Genomic DNA, 15,000 nt, shown 5'->3' with positions numbered 1-15,000 from the left:
TGACCAGGATTTGGCTTAGGATAAGCTTGAAGGGTTAATATGAGATTAGTATGGGAGATTCCCTGTCCCATATCATGAAGGGATAGTACTGTGAAATGAGGTCGTGGGTGCAGCTCAAACGAAAGAATTTAACCTGACACAAAAAAATCTGTAATGCCTGAAGCTTCGAGGCGGCAAGGAATGTCCCTGAAGTACTTTAAATTTGTCTCTTTGTTTATACTTCCCACGCGGTTTATATTCCTTTACTTCTTTTTGATTTTACCAGGAAGAATCCCAGTTAATGCTGCACAATGGCTGCAAAAGGAATCCACAAAACCGATCACAAACGTGCTGGAACGAATGAGAACTGTTGAGTTTCAAGAAACTCCTGAATACACTAATCATGTTTATAAGTCGTGTTGCCTTGCAAAAAATAACGCATATAGGTAAAGAAGTCATAGAAGAGATAAATGGGATGCAAAGTATCTTTTCTTGACAAGAAGCTTTAAAGTGATGTTGCCTTTTCAATATTATCGCCCTTTTATTCTCTATAACCGTCTTCAAACTGTAATTGGCGTCATTGCTTTTGTTATGCAATTTCAAAAGGGTCGGCTTCGAAAACATGGTACAAATTACCACCTACCAATCCTTGAGTTTTCAATCATTTAATTTACTGTGAATATCCTAAGGATGCTTTACACCTGCTGCTCTCTGCATGCCCGGATTTTTCTTGGTCTTCTGTTCGTTCTTAGAAGACATGAATGAATTCACGGTCTTCTAAAAGCTATTTCAAAGTGTCATTATAAGCCAAACCACATCACAGCACAAAATGCCACCATTAACCTGCACAGACTCTCCAGCGTCCCAGATTTGTACAATTAGAGACTTTTTTTCATAACAGTCAATAGCGTTTTCCAGCGTCAAGTTGCCTCGTTGCTTTGCTAACAGAAACAATGAAAGTCCATCGATCAATCAACGAATCAACTTGATTAGAATAGAATAAAGAATTTAGGCCAAGGCCAAGCGCTGGGACCCATCAGGTCATTCAACACTTAAATGGAAAAGAGTAAAAAGATTTTGTAGGTGCAAATACTAGGGGAACCACATGGCTAAAAAGGCCTTATTTTCGTAGTAACCCATCATAATTTTGGCACAAGATCAGACCTCATTTTTTGGTTGATAATCCAAAGGTCTCCTCGGAAATCTCTCTTGCAAACATATTGAAAATTCCATTTGAAATGGTGTACCCATTTGAAAACAGGATCGAAAACGACTGATTCAATTGTATTTTTTGCTGTAACTTCAGACTTAGTCAACATAAAATGTAATTTTTTTGTGGCTAAATATTAAAATTTTGTTTTTGAGGTTTAAAAACCGTTTGAAAACATTTTTAGTTGTGTATAGGTTATCCTAATCTTGGAATCCAAGATGACGGCCGTCAATCATCAAATGCCTTTTTTAGGAAATTACTGATAAAAGTTGTTCATATAAGCCAAAAATCCATTCCATCAATGGTAAATCGACATAAAAAGAATCAGTAGCTACTAATGTTTAAAACCGTTATCCTATTTGGTCACCTAATTCCAAATTTCTAAACATTTAGTCATATTATTCATATTTCACAATCCATTTTGTCATAACTTTACTTTTGTGGGTAAACATATGCTTTCAGTATCAGTTGTATTATAATAGGCTATTAATTAAGAAATCATTGGGTAACATCCTTGAATTTCAGATTGACTAAATGGTAAACGTGAAAATCACAAACATAATCCGTGAAGCAACATACAGTTTAGAGATGTATCGGATGTCTGCAAATGGGATTTGCAGGTGGGGACGATGATATGAATTTTTTTTGTTTTCTATTTCCGGATGCGGATGTGGATGCAGGTATCAAATTTTTAAATTTGCGGAAGCGGATGCAGATTCGGATATTTGACGACCATACCCTCGTAGATGCAAATCTGGATACTTTGTAAATTTAAATTCGGATATATTTAATTGTTAAAGACGATTATCAGCCACATCATTCAAAATTATGCGTTACCACATAATATTTTATGGACTAATTGAAAGTATAAACATAAGTGATACTCATGTGTGTGTGTGTGTGTGTGTGTGTGTACACTTTCATACGAACGTACAAAGAGTAACAGCGATACACGAACGTTTTAGTTGTCTGCACAAGGTTATTTCGTGCTCATTACATAATAAGGGTAACAAAATTCAAAGCCATTCTTCGTATATGATTACAACTGCTGTATATGACATAAAATTAATAAAACAAATTTGCTTTAAAAAATATCCTATAACAGAGCTTATATAAGTATAAATTGTATGAAATGTTTCATTGTGTATCATGTATTCTGTATAATAAAAGGAATAAGAAAAGTTTTGCCAAAAAAAGTAAATATCTACTTTTAGCTACAATGTATAAGTATGAACTATTGAATACTGAGTGTGGGGCGATATCCACGTATCCACTTTCTCAAACTGCGGATGCGGATGTTGCTTGCAATGCTAATGCGGATGTTAAGAAATTGTCAGTGCTGAAGTGGATGCACATATATGAAGGATGCGGATAATCCGTGTATGCATATACAGATGTGGATACCCGATACATCTCTAATAAAGGTGAAAGAAAAAAACCATATTTTCTAGTTTTAAAAATGTCTAAATATTTGTTACACACTAACCCTGTTGGATTATAAAATAAAATTTGTACTTTTCAAAAGTCTTATCATTATCATTCTCTTTTTACATCACTTGTACATTGATAGGAAAGACTGATATTAAAATTATGCAAAAATGGAAAAACATTACAAGACATAGCCTACATTTTAAGCGATCATTATTGCCTTTGTCTACTGTGGTAACCATGGTTCTACCACATGTGAGGAATAACATTTCAACTGAAATAACTAAATTAAGTCACATTAATAATGAAAGAAAATCACCTGATGCCACAGCAATCTTAAATTAGTCAGTCACCATCTGAATCCAAAGCAGTTCGAGCACACTTTTCCGGTTTTGCAACGCACTTACAACCAACTGCATACTTGACACCTGATTTTGATGCATTTGCAGTAGCAGCTGCCAGTCACCTCTAGGGGTCTAGGTGACTGATTCATCATTAATGGCACAAGATTCCCATCTATCATTGTTTGGCCAAACAATGTTGAGTTAGGCAATCCTATAACAGAGCTACAAACTGATCTGTATATAAAAAGTTTATATTAAGATCGAAAAGCATGCTTATAAAATGCATCTTCTGTGGGAGGAAGATGCCACAGATCTCTGTGCTATATATTTGTGCTATTGCTTCATTCAACATTTCACCATGTGTTCCATAAAACCTCTAGAAGAAGGTTTAGCATGAATGTTTTACTTCATCAGTCAATTCAAGCCATTGCAGCCCATGTTGATGACAGCTATATTGAAACGAAACTTTCTCTTGCCAAGAATTAATCCAGAAGCCACCAGAGGGAGCAAGAAGTTGATAAAAAGAGGTCACCAAGAGGGTTGTGCAAGATGCTCCACAGACCCATTCCTCTCAGCAGCTCTTTATCAGTTGAGCAGCCCTTATCCTCTTGTCCTCTGTGTTTCCACAGGGCTGCAAGCTAGACCCTATCTGATGGCATTTGAGTAGATCTCCCTTTATTCACTGGCACCCTTTAAGAACTGAAAACCAGCAACCAAAGATGGTAAAGTACAGGCATTGTAACCTTTTATCTCTTTACTGTTATGGAGGAATGTTGTGGTGGTTGCATTTGACAACGTTCTCAAGGGTCGCTTGTGTGTGTGTGTGTGTGTGTGTGTAAGAGAGAGAGAGAGAGAGAGAGAGAGAGAGAGAGAGAGAGAGAGAAAGGGTGTGAATGATGAATGGGTAGTTGCTGAAGTGAACTGCTTGTTTAGCAGTATCTTGCTCGTCAGTGGCTCGGCCACCGAACATGCTCAGCAGTCGGAGGTTAGCAGTCGAGAGTCGAGAGCATTCAGTCAGATGGTCAGTCAAGAAGTTGTCAGTTGAGTAGTCTGTATGATCTTTTTGGATAAGTTGTGTTTTTTGTCTTTTGGTTTTTGAGTAATTGAGTTCGTTGTGCCCAAGCTCGTATGGTTGTCGAGTTGTGAGTAATTTGTGGTAGTGTTTGAATGGTGGTATATTGTTTTGTATATTCTTGGTGATTATTTTTTTTGATGTTTGTTTGTGTTAGTGATTTATCGTGCTTTGCATAGTCTTGGTGATTGTTTGCTTTGTTTTTGTTTTTTAGTGTTTAGTGGGGGTTGATGACAGTGGTTTGTTGTTTGGTGTTTTGTTCGCTAGTAGCGGTGTTGTTTTTCGAAGGCCAAATTACGCTGAAGGCACAGCTTCTCATCCAGATTGTGTTGATTTGTATGGCAAGTACTTGTGTTTCAAGAGTTTTGTTTTTCTTTAGCTTGTTGAACCAAACATCCTGTAAGAAAAGGGGAAAGTGTGGCTGGGGGAATTTTTGACAGCGGAGTGACTACGTAAATGTGGGGAGGTCTTGCTGCCTTTGTATTTCAGCTTGTGATCCCGCCACACTGTATTTTTCATTTTTGTGTTCTGTCGGAACGGTCATAGCTATCCCTTGTCATCCCCCAAAAGCCGTGCTCCTCTATTCTATGAATATAATCTAATTTAAGTACTGTGGTTTCCTTGTATGAGATTTACTAGTGCTCATTGCTTGAACGACCTCCTGGTATTAGCAGTTGCTAAAAGAAATTACTAAGGGAGACAATGTAAGTCGGTGTCTTTTCACACCCTCCCATTCAATACAATAACTTTCAGTGAAGTAATTCAGTCACTTCTTGGCCTTTGAGGGAATCCTGGGAACTTAAGATTTATATCAAGCAACTCTGAAGATTTGGTGGCATCACCGCATTTGATCAGTACTTTGTGTGTCGCATATGTGTTTATAGAGCAATACCTAGGGGAGACAAAGTAAGTCGGTATCTATGTTTCGCACACTCCCATTCAATACAATAACTTTCAGAGAAGTAATTCAGTCACTTCTTGCCCTTTGATGGAATCCTGAGAATGTAAGATTTATATTAAGTAAGCCTGAAGATTTGATCAGTACTTTGTGTGTCACACATGTGTTTGTAGAGCAATACATTGTTACAGGTATCCTATTGCTTCATTCCTGCTGTGAGAGGTGAATCTCTTTATCCTTAGATGCTCTGGGCACCCCCTATCCTTGCTACTATTCCTCAGCACATGTTGGTAACCCAATCGCATCATTCCAGTGCTCCAAGAAACTTATTTTCTCAGGCCTTGAAAGTCCTAGTGCCCTTATGGCACCCATGAATACATCGAGTAATTAACTTGTATATGTATTCACTTTAAATTTGATACTTAAGAGTTTCTCTTACATTTTCCCTTGAAATCTAATCTCAGCTTAAACCGTAAATTCTGAACATGAACCGACTTCATCTAGGCCTCCTTTTGATTAAGTTAGATGTGTTTATCCTCTTTGCAAAGTAAGAGGCCCAGATTCATGTCAACAATTAGCAACTGCTGGAGTTGTTTTCACGGGAACAAAAACAGCCCTGAAATCCTAGCGCCATTAAGCCCATAAGAGCAAAGGAAAAAGGAAAACCCTAAAACAGGTAAGGTGTTGTTATTCAAGTTTTAAGTATCTATTGTTAGGGTGAAAACCTAATCTTGATGGCCACTGTTTCAGCTAGAGGCAGGAAAAGCTTAGGATTACATGCATGCCAAAACTTGTCTACGAGAGAGAAAATTCATTCACTAACCTTAGTTTTTTTTCTGTGCTATGCATGAAAGAACGAGGTAGCTAGGTAGTGTTATGATTACCAGGAAACAGGGCAAGGTTTCCTTTGCAAAAAATAAATTGCCAAAATCTCATGTCAAAAGAGATTGCGTTAGTTAGGCATACTGACTGCTCTGCGTTTATTTTCATTTTACAGCGCAAATATGACTTGGCAGACTATTAGGAAGAATTAGGGAAAAAATAGGCGAAAACGGGTTAAAGCCACTCCTTGAGAAGGATTACCTCTAAGGAGGCAGAGAAAGAACCCCATTATCTCAAATTTTTATTTATCAATTTTTTCTTTTCTCTTATAAGAAGTGTTGCTTAAAAATAGCTAGTTAACATCACATGAAGATATGTCTTCTTGTGTAAACCTGTGAGTAAAGGAAAATCTTTCATTTCAACTAGAATGAATTAACAAAATGAGCAATAGTGTTTTAAACCAGTGAGGTAGGGGAGGAACATGAAAACAAACAGTTTGCTTTGGTTCGCCTCATGTGAGTGGAACTGGGTGTTCAGCGACAAATTACAACAGATGACAAACGAAAGGATTTGTTTGTTGAAGTAATTATTCTATCTTTCCCATGGAGAAGGGTCAGGTAAATAAGACAACGAAAAAAGGAAGATATTGCATAAGCAATAGGGAGAAGAGTGCCTAGTGGTTCACATACTGCTTATCACATTCATTTGTGTTAGTATTGCTGAAGGGTTAAATATTTTTGTAAGAAGCCTGATAGACATTCCCATATCATTATTCATATTACCCTAATGTGAGCTCTAAACATTGACTGGTGGACCACTGAGCAAATCCATTTACATCAGCGTTGAGGTACATGTTTCGAAATAGAGACTGCAATATTCAAATAATTATGTTGCATCTGTGTAATGCCACACTTATCTTTACATATATATCTTACTCACATCATCGTGTCTGCGTATGTACCACCATTCGTGGAGAAAGAGACGGTTATTACCGTGCATGTTTTTACATCTCGAGACCAATAAATTCACATTTGGGAATTTCATTACAGTTTGATTGACTGCCTTCTATTTTTTCCAGACTGATTGTATTTTGATTGTTCATGCAGTCAATATTTTACACCCTTGTGAACAAATATTTACAGTGTTGACTGCCGTTCGGTGGAAACCATTTGTGCAGTATTCGTGATAGCACATTCCATTGATTTGCTGACAATAATTCACACATTCCACAAAATTATTTCAGTACAGTTTCATAACGGTCTCCTACGTCACTGGCGTGAATTTCCACCTTTCATGGGATTCAAGGTATTATCTTTTGCAGCTGCACAAACCATGTCTTTGGTGACAACCGATTCCCATTCCGATAATCCACTCCAAATCACAATAATTTGTGACTCTCAGCATGAATTGGCATCGAGTAATTCCGCCATTTTCGCTGTGCAGAGAATTTGTAATCCCTAAGAGGACCTTACATTCTAGAAGTATTTCATTCCACCTTAGTGGAATGAAATGCCTGGCAATTCCAGAGCCTAGCCCCATTCCTAGTCCTCCCAGGGACAGCATTCCAAGGGTTTAGTGCCTGTGATTACCCTTAGAAATTCCAGTTCGTGCACTCACACCCCAACCTCCAAGATGGCGAACAACCTTCAGTTTTTACCGAAGCAGGGAAAGCTGCAGGACTAAGGGGCCGAGAATTAGCTACCTGGGCAGCTGATGAGTGGGAAAAGGTAGGGGTAGAGAAGGAGAGAGAAATGAAATGCTAAGAGAGGAAAGAAGAAGCTGCAAGAGTGGAGGAGGAGATGGAAAGAGCAGAAAGGGACAAAGAAAGAGAATTCCAAGAGAGAGGGGAAGCAGCAGAAAGGGCAGAGAAGGTAGAAGAAAGGGGTCACCAACTGGGTATGGCCAACACTGCCATACAGCCCTCTATATCCCAGTCATCACACTCCACCCTTAGTAGCATGGGTACCCTCATCCGACCGTGGAATAAGTATGAGCTGGAGGCCTGGTTCAACCAAGTAAAAAAGTTTTTCATCTTGGGAAAACCCCTCAAAGGAAAGGGCGCCATTACCTTCCAAGCCCTCCCCGTTCACGAGCAAGGAGATCTCGTTCCTGTAAGAGATGCCATCATCAAAGCCTTCTAAATAATCCGCGACAAGTGGAGACAAAAATGGAGGAGCATGCCAAAGGAATCTAGGCAGATGTGTTTGGAATGGGTGGCAAACAAGACGCCCACCTCCAGAGGTGGACAAGAGCTTCCAACCCTGCCTCTGTGGAAAAGATCCTCAAACTTTTTCAGTTGGAAGATTTTCTGTCATATGCCCCTCGTTAGCTTGGTGGATAAAAATCCAAAAATGATTGAAGAGTGCTGTAAGTGGGCAGATGTCTGGGACACCCACCATCCACTACAGAGCTCTTCAAATATGAAAATCTGTTCTGTTGCTCCCCCTCTTCCCAACTCCCAGACAAAGCAGCGCCAAAATATTCAGCCATATAAGCACATGTGCGGAGGATGTATCAGTGGTTTCTGTGACTTGTGCAAGGTGCATAGGCACACCTCTTCCTGGGCGCATTGCCCCAAGAAAGTCACCGCTCCCGCCACTGTCCTGGCAGTGACAGACCCGTCAACTCTAGGCCCCGTAGTTCAGGGCTCCATATTTGTTGCACTCCCTGAGGTCACTATCCTGCCCACCAGGCCCGAACATTTGTCAACTCTGATGTGCAGCTATCCATAATTTGAGAAGATAAAGTTCCTCATGGAGCTAGGAGTGAGAGGCATAAATTAAGATGAAGACCCTAAACCATGTTAAAATGTTCCTGCCCACTCTCTCGTTGAGGATCACACGACATCACCACTCAAAAATATGTAGGCTACCTTGGTAGTGGCTACCTACATTAGGACAGGACATTTAAGCCTCCTCCTATTTTTGAACAGTCAAAGGGCCCCCACCCTTACCTCACTTCAGATTGATCCTGCAGTCCTCCAAGAATTACCTCTGCATAGCCAACGCCACTTGAAGGTATCAGGCAGTGCCATGCTCTGCCCTTTATATGCGCCGAGCCACATTTGTATCCTCTTACTCCACCAGGAACAGCCTCAGTGCCAAGGCAAGATTTGATTCTTCCTCATGAAGCTCCCCATCCAGGCTACTTCTCTGCAGCCTCCGGCTCAACTCTGCTACCGACACCAGAAGCAGTGGAAGGACCAATTCCACCTGGAATACACACCTGACTGTAGTGGAAGCTCCACCAAAGGCGTGGCCTCGCAAACTGCCCCGGAGTCGGTCACCCGAAATCAGGAGCCAGTAATCACCTCCTTCTCTTCCCCTTCTTCAACAGCCAACCAGTCAAGGTGTAAGGACTCTGCCAACCCTCACTTGGCCAAAGACCAAGTCGAGCAGCATTAAGCACGGAGGCAAATGCCATTGTTCCAACCGTCGCAACAGACAGAGCTGATGCTATTACATCTTGTGTCTTTAAAGTCCCCCAAAGGTGTCATCAAACCGACTTCAGAGAGGTTGAAGAAGGAAGGGTAGAAGATGCCGAGGATTCCAGACACCCTGGAGGAGCCCATAGGTACTCACTGCACTAGTGCTTTGCACAGTGCCACCTCCTTTCAGAAAATTCTGGTACTGCTCCACCCGGAGGAGAGTACCAGATTCCACTAATTTGACTTCCTTCTTATTCATCTTTTGCAACGGTTCTATTTTGTTCTTACCATATCCTCTCCTTTAAAGTTACCTTTCCTCTTCATCTTCACCTCTTAGGCACCTTCCTACTGTAGGTTCTTCTTAGGTAAAGCCCATTTGCCAGCAATTCTGGCCTTACAGATTAGTATGCCATTTAGCGTTACTATGATGATATACGCCAAATTTTAGCCATACCCCCTTTACAAGTCCCCAGACTTATCACAATAAATGCCACCTCTGGCACCATATTCATTTAAGTGAGACTAGAACGTACTTATAGCCAGATAGAATGCTATATATTTAGATTGGCCTGCCAAGGCGATATTGTTAAAAGCACGGCTCCATTTTGTATATTATGCGTTTATTTTAAGCATGTGATTAATAATTCCCTAGTCTCTATTATTTGTGTTTTGTTTATTCTCCACCAAGAATCACTCCTTTATGCTCTTAGTTTTATCTTTTGTCTTTTAATGATCCCTTGGGAGAAATTTCATTTGGTTATCTTCCTCCACAGAAAAGTTTACTATTTAACCCCAATGAATAAGAAACCTTAAGGAGTAACTCCATATCGCATCTGGTACCGGGTCAATTGTATTACGAAACTGCAGGGTCCTAACGCCCCTGCAGAACGTGTCTGTATTGCCCCTTCAGGCTCAATTAACAGCAAGAATTGCCTTAGGTTAAATAGATGGCATACATATTTGATAGAACTAAGTAAATTACTAACCCCTTAGAATAAGGTTAGATAAGTTTCTGTTTAATGAGATGGAATTACTTACTCATTCATTTGTTAAAATGAATCTCATTGGAATATGATTATTAGTAAAAAATTGAAAAGTAAATGTGTAAGACACTGTCAGGTTTTAGGCATCTGATCTAACTATAGAGTATAAATCTAAAAATTAATATTCCTTACACAAACTACGGGACATTCCCAAAGGAAAATTAACTTTGCCTTTAGTAAGATTAAATTAATCAATAATAATAATAATAATAATAATAATAATTAAAATAATAATAATAATAATAATAATAATAATAATAATAATAATAATAATAATAATACAATGCGCAACTGGAACACAATCCTTACAAGCTCTGGAATAAGACTAGCAGATGTTAATGTCAGGAGAGGGATCTTCCAGGGCGACTCACTGTCCCCACTACTCTTCGTTGTAGCCATGACTCCCATGACAAAAGTACTGCAGAAGATGGATGCTGGGCACCAACTCAAGAAAAGAGGCAACAGAATTAACCATCTGATGTTCATGGGCGACATCAAGCTGTATGGTAAGAGCATCAAGGAAATAGATACCCTAAACCAGATAAAAGTAACGAGGACTGGAGGGATAAAGCTACCATGAGAAGGGATACAAATAACTGGGAATAATGGAAGGAGGGGATATAAAACACCAAGAGAAGAAGGACACGATCAGGAAAGAATATATGCAGACAATCAAGGCGATACTCAAGTCAAAACTCAACGCCGGAAATATGATAAAAGCCATAAACACATGGGCAGTGCCAGTAATCAGATACAGCGCAAGAATAGTGGAATGGAGGAAGGCAGAACTTCGCAGCATAGACCAGAAAACGAGGAAACATATGACAATACACAAAGCACTACACCCAAGAGCAAATACGGACAGGGAGGGGACTACAAAGAATAGAGGACTGCGTCAACATCGAGAACAGAGCACTGGGGCAATATATGAAAACCAGTGAAGACGAGTGGCTCAAAGTGCATGGGAAGAAGGACTGATAAAAGTAGACAGAGACCCACAAATATACAGAGACAGGAGAATGACAAGCAGAACAGAGGAATGGCACAACAAAACATGAAACAGACTAAAGAACTAGCCAGCGATGACACGTGGCAATGGCTACTGAGGGGAGAGCTCAAGAAGGAAACTGAAGGAATGATAACAGCGGCACAGCATCAGGCCCTAAGAACCAGATATGTTCAAAGAACGATAGATTGAAATAACATCTCTCCCATTTGTAGGAAGTGCAATACGAAAAATGAAACCATAAACCACATAGCAAGCTAATATCCAGCACTCACACAGAACCAGTACAAAAAGAGGCATGATTCAGTAGCAAAAACCTGTGCAAGAAACACCTGCTACCTTGCAGTAATAAGTGGTACGAGCACCAACCTGAAGGAATGATAGAAAATGGTCAGGCAAAGATCCTCTGGGACTAGGGTATCAGAACAGATAAAGTGATGCGTGCAAATACACCAGATGTGATGTTGATTGACAAAATAAAAAAGAAAGTATCACTCATTGATGTCGCAATACCATGGGATACCAGAGTTGAAGAGAAAGAGAAAAATGGATGAGTATCAAGACCTGAAAATAGAAATAAGAAGGATATGGGATATGCCAGTGGAAATTGTACCCATAATCATAGGAACAATAGGCACGATCCCAAGATCCATGAAAAGGAATTTGGAAAAACTAGAAACGGCGCACATAGTAAGAAAAGTGATGGACTCCTAAGGAGGCAGGATGTAATCCAGAACCCCACACTATAAATACCACCCAGTCGAATTGGAGGACTGTGATAGACCTAAAAAAAAAAAATAAATAAAAAATAATAATAATTTTTATTTTCAGCTCAAGGCCATATATATGGAGTATACAAAGAATACACAATAACATACAGTCTAGATACATAAGATAACATGAGGAAAAAAACAAAGATTAATAGGCAATATCCGTACTTACTGAGGTAGTGTAAAAGATGGTAGCCAAAATAATGGTCATAACCGTACTAAGATTGGGAATAGTTAAAAAATTGAATGTGAAAACCATATTGATTATAATCACAGTAATAATGAAAAAAGGAAAATACCAGTAATGACAATAATCCTAGCAATACAATAACAATCACAGATTCTGCAGATGACATTTTGCAAAAAACAAAGATTAAGTCATTTAGGGAACAAACGCCTCATTTTTCCATCTTCCCCACAATTTAGATCTTCTTCTTGCCTCACAACTTAGGATGTTTTGTACAAGTTAATAAAAGAGGTCTCCAAGAGGGACGAACCCTCAGACACTCCACAGACCCAGTCCCATCAACAGCTTCTTACCTAATGAGCTGCCCTTGTCCTCTGTCTTCCCACGTGGCTGCAAGCTAGACCCTACCTGATGGCATTTGCATTTCCCTTTATTCATCGGCGCCCTTTAAGAAGCAGAGACCAGCATCAAAGACAGTAAAGTATGGGCATAGCATGGCAGCCGTTTTTATCTCCATACTATATTCTTCATCTTTGTGTTCTCTGCTAAGAATAAATAATCATTGTGAAGCTAATCTAATTTAAGTGCTATGACTCCCTTGTGTGTGATTTACTAGTGCCCATTGTTTGAACAGCCTCCCGGTATTAGCAGTCACTAAGAGAAATTACTAGTGGAAATAACGTAAGTTGGTGTCTGTTTCACACCCTCCCATTCAATACAATAATTTTCAGTGAAGTAATTCAGTCACTTCTTGCCCTTCGAGGGAATCCTGATAACTTAAAATTTATATTAAGTAAGTCTGAAGATTTGGTGGCATCACTACATTTGATCAGTACTTTGCGCGTCACACATGTGTTTACAGAGCAATACCTCGTTCCAAGTATACTATCACCTTCATCCCTGCTGTAGAGGTGGTTCTCATTATCCTTAGACGCTCTGGGCACCCCATATCCGCGCTCCAGGTCCTCAACACGTGTTGGCAACCCGAGATCACGTGATTTTAGTGCTACAAGCAACTTATTTTCTCAATATAAGTTGGACCTTGAGAGTTCTAGCACCCTTTTGGCACCTGTGAATACGTCGAGTAATTAACTTGTAAATATGTTCACTTTTAATTTGATCCTTAGTGTTTCCCTTCAATTTTCCCTGGAAATTTAATCTTGCCCCTAAGCCGTAAATTCTGAACATGAACGGGGCCTCATCCAGGCCTCCTTTTTTATCAAGTTAGATGCGTTTAACTTCTGTGCAAAGTAAAAGAGGCCTAGATTCATGTTAATTCTGATATGTTTCCTTTCCTCATACTGTAACTGTGACCAGCATCATTTAGTTCAAAGAGCAAGATTGGGTACTCTGTTCATTCATCAGCATCGACATTACACAAGAAATGCAAGTTCTAAACAATGTTGTTCTGTTTTTTATGCAATTTTGCTGATGTCTCAGATTTTCCAAATTTACTGCTTTTACATCAAAGATTTTAAGCTTTATTGATGCCTCCATTCCTTTTTATTTTGTATGAATTAGATCTGTTGGGTTGCATTTTTCTCCGGTTGCAATATTCAGTAAATCAGAAGATAGGCAGGTGAATGTATCTTTTTGTGCCTGAATACATCCAGGATAGTTTTCAGCGATGTATCATTTTGTCATATGTACCATAGATTTCCTCTCCTCAGATATAGCTGCAAGTCCTTTTGATTCTTTCAAGTATTTCTCCCTAGCTGCTTCTCTCTGAGTAACACCTTTAAAGAGTTGTGTCTTTGCCTCTTCGTTATGTCTTTTTGAGGGCCATATCTGTCCAAATGCCATTAAAATAGCCTTTGGCTTCATGAATTATAAAGTGACCCTTGCAAAATTCTGCAGTAAACTCTTCTGGTAAAGTTTTCATTGCATGCAAATAGTGAGGAATACATGCTAATCATTTTGTATGGCCAGCACAAACCATATATGGCGACATTTTTCCTATTTATTCACTCATTGCACACTTCTCTTTCCCCATGCACTTGTGTTTTTCCTCGTTTGCTAAGTTTTAATTGTTTTCACTTTCAGTTTTCTTTCACATTATTATTATTAGTCGAGTTGAATAAAGAATTCAGGCCAAAGGCCAAGCACTGGGACCTGTGAGGTCATTCAGCGCTAAAATGGAAATTGGCATAAAAAGATTTGAAAGTTGTAACAGGAGGAAAACCTTACAGTTGCACTATAAATCAAGTGTTAGGAGAAGGTGTAAAGTAAGATGAAGAAAGAGAATATGATAGGTGGTACAGTAAAATGAATGAAAGTGGTTGCATCTAGGGTCCGAAGGCATGCTGCAAAGAACCTTAAGTAATGCCTACAGTGCACCGCATGAGGTCCACTGACTGCCCTACCCCCCTACGCAGTTTCATAATTAGTAAGATTATAATTAAAACTTTAATTCACAATAATCTGTGTGTTTTGTGTTGTACCTATCAATACTCTCCGTAATGTATCTTCGTTGTCTAAAAAAAATCTAATACGAAGAATCAGATCCGAAAAATACATTATTTTCGTTAACACACTTCCTATCATCATTATTTCTACATCCTTTCTAATGGGACAGTTTTCACATGATAGAAAAGACATATCTAAAAATCATACAATAATCAGGCTAAAGTATGGCAAAATTGAAATAATGAAGTGGAACACGTTTCTACATATAATCCTTAAAAATAGTTTTTCCACGAACATAAACCCACTAATACTTTTAGCTATATGTAAGCAGTGCCATAAATTAACAAATATATATTAATGGTACTGAACACTCCTTTTCACCATCTACATAATGGAATACTCTCTCTC

Source organism: Macrobrachium nipponense, chromosome 15, assembly GCF_015104395.2.
Source record: "Macrobrachium nipponense isolate FS-2020 chromosome 15, ASM1510439v2, whole genome shotgun sequence".
NCBI lineage: Eukaryota > Metazoa > Arthropoda > Malacostraca > Decapoda > Palaemonidae > Macrobrachium > Macrobrachium nipponense.
Note: the sequence above shows the minus strand (reverse complement) of the source record.